This window comes from Ursus americanus, chromosome 2 (genome assembly GCF_024610735.1).
Source record: "Ursus americanus isolate L20-20 chromosome 2, mUrsAme1.1.p, whole genome shotgun sequence".
In the NCBI taxonomy this organism is placed as follows: Eukaryota; Metazoa; Chordata; class Mammalia; order Carnivora; family Ursidae; genus Ursus; species Ursus americanus.
The window spans coordinates 69,946,129-69,956,823 of record NC_142128.1 but is presented as its reverse complement, the minus strand read 5'-3'; positions in this window follow the sequence as shown (position 1 = coordinate 69,956,823).

Genomic DNA, 10,695 nt, shown 5'->3' with positions numbered 1-10,695 from the left:
ACAAGACAGTGGGTGACTGGTCAGGGTGACTCAGGGACAGAGTCAATATTGGAACTCAGAACCGGGGAGCCTGGCATCCCTAGTTCCTAAAACCAGGAGGCTTCTGCTAACCCCAGCAGAATTTACTTCACTAGACTACGCTTCTTTGAGGACCTGGGGACTGGAATATCAGTTTCCAAAGCTTTCTCCTTCAGAAGTAGTCAGCAGTCAGAAATTAAAGTTGGCCTGCCAGCTGTAGTCCTTAATAGTTTAAGAGTATCTGAACTCAAGATTCCACTTTCTAACCTTTGCGTAGCTAACGTCCACCGATACAACCTAACAATCTTCATAACTAATGTGACTTTGCTGGTGAGTCTTCTTTAGAATCCTCTGTTCAGACTGGGTTACATACAAATCAACCGGCACTGTTTAAACTATTTGCTGTTTTGTATGTTTGTTCAAGTTAGTGCTATCTTGGCCGCGCTGAGCTCCTAACAGCCACAGGGCTGGTATGCTTGCACTGACCTTATAAAGCCAACAGTTAGTGACTGTGTATACAAGGATTTAAGAGATTATTTTACCAGAATAAAGTTGCTATGTAGCCTTCCAGTGTATACGGCATTTCTTTCCATTAACAAATTGAAGAGTTCCTAAGCATCTTAAATTAAATGGCTTAAAAAAATAAACTAATATACTAAAATTTAGGTTTACCGACAAGATCAGATATTTTCAGTGAATAGCCAACCCAACTGTGGTTTCTTTTTCTTTTCTTTTTCTTTTTTTTTTTTTTAAGATTTTATTCGACAGAGGGAGACAGCCAGCGAGAGAGGGAACACAAGCAGGGGGAGTGGGAGAGGAAGAAGCAGGCTCCCAGCAGAGGAGCCCGATGTGGGGCTCAATCCCAAGACTCTGGGATCACGCCCTGAGCCGAAGGCAGATGCTTAACGGCTGAGCCACCCAGGTGCCCCCCCAACTGTGGTTTCTGATTGTGCTTCCTCGTGGGACTTTAAAACGCTTTCATGAATGTTTTTTCACTATCACATATTTCTCATTCCAATTTATACTTTTTTAAAGGGGAACTTAATAAATTATTCAAAGTCATGCAGCCAGTTCATAGCAGAAATCAAATAAGAGCCCAAATTTTATTTAGCAATTAAGAATCTGATATCGTGAATCCTTTTCACTAGGCTGTATTGCCTCCTTATTTTATTTCCCTTAAAAAGAAATTGTTTACATATCAGTTAAGCTGGTCACACTGAACAGAAAAGAAAGCTAATATTAATTATCAGCAGGTCCTTTCTTAAAGCAACAAAACAATCAAGTTTGTGCTCAAAAATATGCTACAAAAATAATGTATCTTATATCATCTACAAGTTTAAGCCTTCATCGTATTCATTAATTAAAATGTCATAAATCTTCTAATGCTAAAATATTCTTAAACTAGCATACAAAACACCGAAACGCGCGTCAGCCACAACACACACAAACCCATCACTCAATCTCGGTCCATTAGTCTTGCCAAGGCCAGTGTCGAGTATTCCTGAAATTTTCACTTGTAGAATGAATGGATGTTTTGTAAGGATTATCTATTCAGGCAGAAAAAAAAGTGGGGGGGGGGGTAAGAAACAATTAGCCATTCAACTGGCACTGAGCAAATTCCAAGTATGAAATCCTTTGTTTGTTTTTATTTTGTTTTTGTTTTTCTTCCCTACCAGAGGACTCCAGTCCACGAAAAGAAATTCATCTTGTGAGATTTTTCTAGAGCCTTTCCACAGACCTCTGTGGAGACCCTCCATTTCAGCTTTGGCTTTATTTTGGCAGCCTGGGACTGGAATTTAGAGCTATCTATTTGCATTTCAACACCCTTCTTTTGTTTTCTGTCCCTCTGGAGGCTCAGCCAGTTCAAATAGCAGGTAAGGGAGTTAGATCATTCTAATGACCCTAGAAAACCGAAAGGAGAAAACCTGTCCAAACAATGAGGTTATTTTAGCTAAAAACTACCACTTACTTCATTAGTCAAGCCTACAAAGCCCAAGCTAGACCATCTCGTTAAAAATTTACCTTTAGATTGTTCTCAATACTCTCTCAGCCCTACAGAGGGAAGAGTGATTGGTGAAGAGGAGGGGAGGGGGGTGCAGTTTGGCCTTTTGGAATCGCTCCTGAATAAATACCAATAAAATGTTCAAATGTTCATAGGAATTTACAGGTCACAACATTGCGTCCGATTCTGAGAGCAACAGCCTCTATCATTTCTGCTGAAGGAGCTCTCCCATAAGGCACTAACAAATGTAAAAGAGAAAAATGTGGGGTGCCTGGCTGGCTCAGCTGGTAGAACATGTGACTCTCAATCTCAGGGTGGTGAGTTCAAGCCCCACATTGGACATAGAGCATATTTTAAACAAATTTTAAAAGAGAAAGAGAGAGGGAGGGAGAAATGCTTCTTAGGTGAAGAGCATTGGAGAGAGCAGGGCCTGAAGGACACCTAGCCCCAGATGTGGCTGGTATAGAATTCCTCTCATACCAGCTCTGATGACCACATGGCCAAGATTCTGTCATGTGATCCAGAAGGCAGCTTTCCAACAGTTTAATATTCCAAGAAGCAGCAGATAAATATTTGCAAAATTGCATGTTTTTAATAGGCAAATTCCCCAGGGTCCATCTTGAAGGTCAGTTTGGAAAAAGACTATCATTATAATGAGGCCATAGATAGTCACAGATTAGAGATGGAAGGGACCATGAAGTTCATTTCCTCAAGGTCCATGGTTACACAGCAGTTTGTGACAGGCCTGGAACCATGGGTAGGCCCCAAACCCATGCTCTTGGGCTTTTGGTTACCAAACCTGCTTACGTGGGATCCACAGTGAGATCGTCTTTTCTGGAATTTGGGGACTTAGCAAGTCAGCCCAGAATGAAGATATAGCTGCATAGACTCCAAAGGCCTGATCTTGTCATCACCTGAAGCAGCTCCACTTGCAAAGTTACTGACTCCGGCATTCAGTGTTGGGATAAGCATCTCTTTTTCCAACTTGCTTGGTCTATGGCTGCCACTGTTCTTAGAAATATTAGTGCCTCCAGTCTATTGATCCCTCAGCTTCCTCCCAATTCATCAGTGCTCTGCTTTTTTCACTTTCCTCTTTATCAATTTAGATTCCGTGTTATAATACCCCTGTCGCTATTCCCTTAAACTTCCCTCACCTCTGTATTTCCTACAAATCCATCCAGGAAAACAACAGCCCTGAATGATGTTGACCCAGTCACCTCTTTCCCCTTTCCTTACATGGGAGCAAACTCCGCTGGAGGAAATCAAAGAGGTAGACAGTTTCAAGGTCACCGACTTCAAATGGGCCCTTTCCAATAACTATTTGAAATCATCTTCACCATCCTTACACTCCCAGCACACCTGTCTCTTCCTTCTACCTCTTCATCTTCTCTTACTCAGATGAGAGCTCTCTAACACCTCTGTCTTCCAGCCACAGCCCTGCGTTGTCCCTGGTTCATGATGAATGGGACTTTTCCTCTATGTGTTCAGTCCTTCCACTTGTGCCTTACATTCTGTCCTGTTGTCATCACCCACAACATTTTTATCACTTTCTTCTCAAATCACACATCAATTCCATCAGAAAAGCCTATTGATTCTGCCTTCAAGCTATATTCAAAATCCAACCATTTCTCACAATCACCACTGCTACCACTTCAACCAAGACACAATCATCTCTCAACTAGACGATTAATCGTCTCCCAGCTTTCACCACTGCCCCTTTTACCGTCTGTTCTCAGCATAGCAACCCTAGTGATCTTTTGAAATCATAACTCAGAGCACATCTGCCTCTGCTTAACACCTTCCAATAGCTTTCCATTTACCCAGAATAAAAGCCAAAGGCCCTACAAAGGTCTCTAGGATTCCATCAGCACTATCCAATAGAACTTTCTATGATGACGGAAATTATTTTTATCTCACTGTCCAATACAGTAACCATTAGCTATATGTGGCTATTGAGCACTTGAAATGTGGGTAGTGCAATTAAGAATATGAATTTGTATTTTTTAAAAAAATTTTAACTGATTTACACCAAAATAGCCACCTGTGGCTAGTGGCTACCATATTGGAAAGCACAGTCTATGTGATCTCTTTCCCATCCATCTTATCTCCTGTTTCCTGACTCTGCATCACACTATAAAATCTCCTTTAATGTCAGGTGATGTCACTTCTCTGCTCAAAAATCTTTATGGCTTCCCATTTTACTCAAAATAAAAGCCAAAGAATGCCCTTATTTTAATTTACAAGGCCTTATATGATCTGGCCACCCTACCCAGCTCTGTGGTCTTAGTCCCTAACTCCATTTTCGTCCTTGTTCACTCCACTCTAGGCACAACACTGGCCTCTTTAGTGGAGTATACGAAGCATGCTGCTGCCTCAGGGCCCTTGTGCAGACTGTTCTGTCTAGGACATCTTTCACCCAGGATTCGTATCACAAGCTCAGAGCTCCCTTACTTCTTTCAGGACACTGCTCCAATGTCTTCTGGTGATCTTATTTGACCTGAAAGCCCTATCCAAAACAGCATCCCTCCCACCCTATCACTCTCTATCTTATCTCCATACCGTGCTTTTTTCTTTTCTTCTTCTTCTTTTTTTTTAATAGCACTTATCTCCATCTGATGAGTCCTGTTTGTTTACTTATTTATTGTCTGTCTGCCCCAGCAGGGCAAGGCCTCTTTCTGTTTTGTTCACAGCAGTACCCCTAATACCCGAAACTGTACCTGGTGTGTAAAAGGCATTAAAAGAAAAAACTCGGAATTTGATGAAAGAATGTGGTCGGCTTTATGATACTAAAAGCTATTTCAAAACAGTCTCAACCCTTCAGGCCTGAGATACAGCGCTCTCCTGCAGCTATTCCCTGGGGAGAGATTGAGAATTGGGTTCCTCTCTAAATATAGTATCTTCACGTGCAAGAGAGCAGCTCAGTGCTTTTACTATATTAGCTCGAATCTACACAACAACCCATTTTACTAGTACAGAAACAGAGAGGTTAAGTAAACTGCTTCAGCCCAGCAAGAGTGACCTTCACCTTGCTTGTCATGATGCAGTTTCCACAGTCCACAAAAAAACCTTCTAAGAGCAGCTACATTAAAGTGACCACATAGCTTCATGATTAAATCTCTCTTCTGATTCTGTGCCTTCCTGGGAGAAAAGGAGAATAACTACTATTGTAAGAGACTAAATGAAAAATAATTCAGTATAGCTAACAGAAAGTGACCGCATCCTTTATTCCTCCCCTAAAGGGCCAAAGTTTTTCTTACCAAATTGCCTTTAGATTTTTAAAATGCTATGCTAAATAAAATATCGTTGGCCTTCGTGTTTGAAAATGTTGCTGCTGAGAGTGCTATTTTTTATGCTAGAATTTTTACAGTCAGCAAATAAAGTAATGGTCAGTAAATTCAAGACCAGTTCCACAGATTGGATCAACTTCCTCTTGACCTGCTGGACAAGAGTGGGTGCTATTTTTTCCCCTGGTTTTATGTTTAACATATTAATGAGGAACAGGGATGGTCTAAGTAATTGCAAGCCATAGGTAGTTAAAATAATTATAGCCATTAGTTCTAATCATATATGCCATGAAATCTTTTGGTGGAAATGTCCAAATATCAACACTGGTCTATGTTTCACATCCTGTTCTTTCCCATTGTTGTCTGCCAGAAGCACCAGTGAATAGGGAAATTACATCTTTGGCTACGAAAGTGAAGATACAATTAGAGTCATCCACTGGACAGAACCTAAAAAATTTTAGGGACTTTGGGACTCCTGCTTCCAACATCCTTGCTTGTTAGAGGGGGAAACCCAGGTGAAGTAGTCTGTGCAGAGCACAGTCACCATGAGATGTGCAGCCAGGACGAAAGCATCCTGACTTCCCTGCACTTGTGTGTCTCCACCACAACCTAATTGTTATCCTCCAATTGGTACAGGGAAGGGGAGGGGGCAGAATTTCCACAGAAGACCTGCATATGACTCTTCTGAGCTATTCACGGTTATGAATTGCAAATTACTTTTCAAAATTACTTCTCTCAAAATACCCAGACACCTGGCCACAGACTGCCAACCTAGCACTAAAATAGGCACCTTGATCAGCTCGCCCTGTGACTTCAGCCATTCAGCTGCACTTGACCACAGCGACAGACATCTCTGCCAAAAGAAATATGAACAACCCTGGGAACTGATTACAAAATTGGGATTGCTCCAAACTTTTCAAAAGTGATGGCTCTGTTGTCTGGAATGTCTCACAGCCAGGACATTTTTCTCAACAAGTCAGCTCTATGTAATGAAAGCAATTAGAAGAAGTTCAGATGTGCACAGAACTCTCTCTGCCTAATATGGAAATAATAATTAACTGTCCAAAAATGTAAGCATTGGCTCATGGCTGATGATTCACCTTTGAAGTTGTGCAAAGAAGAAGGTCAAACCTTTTGTAAAGCAGTTTAACAATGTATATCAGGAGTCATAAAAATGTCTATTCCCTTTGACACAGTAATCTTATTGCTGGAACTGATCTTAAGAAATGTTCCCCACACCCAAAAGATGTTCACTACAAAATCTGAATCAACCTAAATACCCAATAGGAAAAATGTTAATTATGGTACATCTTCCTAATGAAATATTACACAGCCATTAAAAATGAATTATGAAGGGGCTCCTGGGTGGCTCAGTCGTTAAGTGTCTGCCTTCGGCTCAGGGCGTCCCGGGGTCCTGGGATCGAGCCCCATATCGGGCTCTTCCGCTGGGAGCCTGCTTCTTCCTCTCCCACTCCCCCTGCTTGTGTTCCCTCTCTTGCTGGCTGTCTCTTTCTGTCAAATAAATAAATAAAATCTTTAAAAAAAAACATGAATTATGAAGACTTCACAATCTGGAAAAATGTTGAGGACATTGTTATATTAATAAGCAGAATACAAATTATATGTGCATTATGATTGAGACCATGTTCAAATCTATTTTCATGTAGGAAAAACAGAAGGCAGGATTATGGGTTATTTTTTACCCCTTTATTCCCTTAACTTTTCGGTAATGTTGATTTACTGTTTTGATAAATTTCGAAAGAAGAAACAGTTATGTACAATGCGTCACAATCTGCTTTATATAAATAAATCGGCACATAAATACTTGAAAAAATACAGCTCATTTCAAATATTCGTCCCTTAAAAATTGGGGGCAGGGTACTTGCCCAACATTCAACAGCCAAAAGAATACTCCCATCAGTATTGCCTCAATCCCCTAACCTTTCCAAAGTCAACCCAGACTTACCAGAGTCCAGGATACAGTCAGACTGACCAGGTACACGGCTCTGCCCCGGGAAACTCCCTCTCCTAAAGAAACCGGTGTGGAGTTCTACATCCCAAGCTCCTAGCACTTCTACAGAGGACCCCGTTTGTGAAAACCTCTGGGTCCACCCCCTTGCAACTACCCCTGCGCTCTGGAAGGCAAGTAAGCCCTTTCTAGACTGGACTTTGGATCCTAGACCCAAAGGTAGGAAAGTACACAGCTATGTTTATTTCTCCAAATCCGATTTTTCATACCCAGTGAACCTGGACACACCTACAGTTCTTCACAGGTAAATGGAGAGATAGGGGCTCTCCTCTTGTTTCTGGTCTGCTACCAAAGGGAGTTCATCACCCCACAAGTGGTGTGGGGAGTGAGCCTTAGCTTTGACTCCTTGAACTCTGCGTTCATGCAGATACTGCTCATTGATGTTCACACACGAAAGGAGACAGAATGCTTGTTATATAAAGCATTAAAAAGGGGGGGGGAAAGCCCCACCTACTAAATTCTACAGATTTTCACTGTCTTGAGACCAAAATATTCATACGAACTCAGAAATCTGTCTAGAGAAGTACAGCTATAGCTAAGCTAATGATTAGTAAAGTCAGACACAGTCATTTTGGTATGTCAGTAAATAATAAGAAATGAAAATAGACCCCATTTTCATTTTTGAGATTATATATATATATATATATATATATATATATATATATATATATATATAGTTTCAAATGAATGCTTCTGTCAGTAATTCTTCAAAGGGAAAAATTTAAATTTTACAGGATTTGTTTTTATCTATCAAGCTCTTTCTAAACCATCACACCTATGTTGCTCAAAAATTGTTGAGACCTTGGGTCAAGGAGACACTGGCGTTGGCTTTCAACAGAAAATGTGCTTCTCTACACTAAAATGGCCACTTAAGCAAGAATGTGGAAATGATTTATCTCACAGTGTTTAAAGTTGGATCTTGACTCTAGCTATGTCCTGACTGCACAATCAGTCAGGGACAAGTAGTTATATGCTCCTAAACAAAGAAAAGCACTCTAATGGCCAAAAGAGTTGAGTATATAACATAGCAAAATTACCTTAATAAAAGTTAAATTACCCACATCCCAAGGAATAAAAATCACTGATAATAATAATGTTTAAGTGTTAAGAACAGCAGAACATGAAATAGATCTATTTACATCACATAAAGATTGTCTTCCAAATGTGGTCTTATGTTAAGAAGTGATATTAACAGTATATTAGCATAGAATCAGAAAGAAAGAGAAAGGGAATCAAGCGGCATAGCCAGAGACTATAACTAAATGAGAGCAGAGATCACTATTTATTTTGTTTACTGCAGCATCTCTGGGACCTAGGTTCTCAGTAAATACTTGTTGAATAAATGAATAAATGAACAAAAAAAGGAACTAAGCTCATCAAAATAAAAATAAAATTTGTAATGTGAAATTATAGAAGCATGCATACTTGCCTTAAGTCATTAAAGGAATCCTGCTTAAAAGTGAATGTGTTTGCTACATACCATATGTAAAAACTGGGTGTTAAAATTTAAGCACAGATCCTACATGTAAAACATGGCTATAAGAGTTAATAGAACCAAATTGGAGCTATTCTACAGACTGCCTCTGTAGGCTTGATCATGTTGGAGTTTCAGAAGTTTCTTGGTCAAATTGACTTAATGGGCTCAGAGGCTGCTCCTAGGAGTGTTAGGAAATGAAATACAGGGGCGCCTGGGTGGCTTAGTAGATTAAGCGTCTGCCTCTGGCTCAGGTCATGATCCCAGGGTCCTGGGATGGAGCCCACCCCCCACCTGCGTTGGGCTCCCTGCTCAGCAGGGAGCCTGCTTTTGAACCCTCTTCTCCCAGCTCCTGCTCTCTCTCTCCCTATCTCCCTACCTCTGTCTCTCTCTCAAATAAATAAATAAAATCTCGAAAAAAAAAAAAAAAGGAAATGAAAGACAGTTCAAGATTCATCTTAACTCTTCCCAGGGATGCAGTCTAAAGTGCACCCACCCCTGTTCTACTCTAACTCACCCTCCCGTGTCCTTCCTTGGTAGCACGTACCGCAGTGCACTCGTCTTGTTTGCTATCCTCCGCTTGCTTCACTAGAATGTTGCTTCCAGGAGAGCAAGAACCTTGACTCTCGTAGTTTATCAGTATATTCCAGCACCTGACATGGTGCCTGGTACCTAACAGATATTCAAATTCTTAAGAATGAATGAATGAGTGACCAAGGGTGAGGTCAATAGCTTATCACCGGCTACAGGAAGGCATATGGAAAAGTATTAGCAGACCACTATGCTAGGCTGCTACGTGATAATACGGAATTCTGTTTTTACATAAGATTTAGTAAAAAGGCTTTCTGAGTAATTGACATATTACCCATGGATAAATGATACAAGTCTTCCCATTCCAGACAGATGGTAAGAAAGATCTTGACAGTTCAAAGTTTAAGCCACTCTCAAATTTAAGGAGAGGGTTATAATCCCAAAAATAATTTTTTTAAGAATTAAGGTATTAAAAACTGCAAGATTCCAGCTACAACACTGCAAGCCCATTCAATTTAACAAGCAGCTATGAATTTCCCGCCATGCTTAATTATCAGTGGATAGTAAAAATACTCAATTCACTAATTCAACAATGCAGCTGCAGATGCTCTCCCAGACAAAGACATATTAATTTCTTCATCTTGCTTTAACCTATAATTTCAGGATACTCTAGTTTTCATTATATCTGGATTCTTAGGAAAAGATTTCACTTAACAGGACCTTTTCTTTTTTTTTTTAAAGATTTTATTTATTTATTTGACAGAGAGAGAGACAGCCAGCGAGAGAGGGAACACAAGCAGGGGGAGTGGGAGAGGAAGAAGCAGGCTTCCAGCTGAGGAGCCTGATGTGGGGCTCAATCCCAAAGCGCCAGGATCACGCCCTGAGCCGAAGGCAGACGCTTAACTGTTGTGCCGCCCAGGCGCCCCTAACAGGACTTTTCTTATCAGCAGTAAGTATGAAATTGAATCTAGACCGTTCTAACTTTACTGGTGCTCAATTCTAGTTTAACTAATTGCAGTGCATTTATTTTGCCTTCCCTGGATTATTCCATGGTTTAATAATATAGTCCGGTTCCTTGGGTACATCATGTGCATGCTACAAGCTCTACTTTGAGTAATCTTGGAGTTAAAAGATTATACTGATATCAGTCGACACATTTGTTGAAAATGCGACCCCAACAACCTAGATGAATACACACTAGGATCAACCTTCTTGAGATGCATTCAGACATGGTACAGACTGATATTTCACGACATCATTATGGTAATTCAAAGTCCAGCTAAAAATTAAGAAAGCATAAAAGTTCAACACTGACTTTCAGCAGCTGTATTTGTTTTCACCACCTTCCCCTACACTG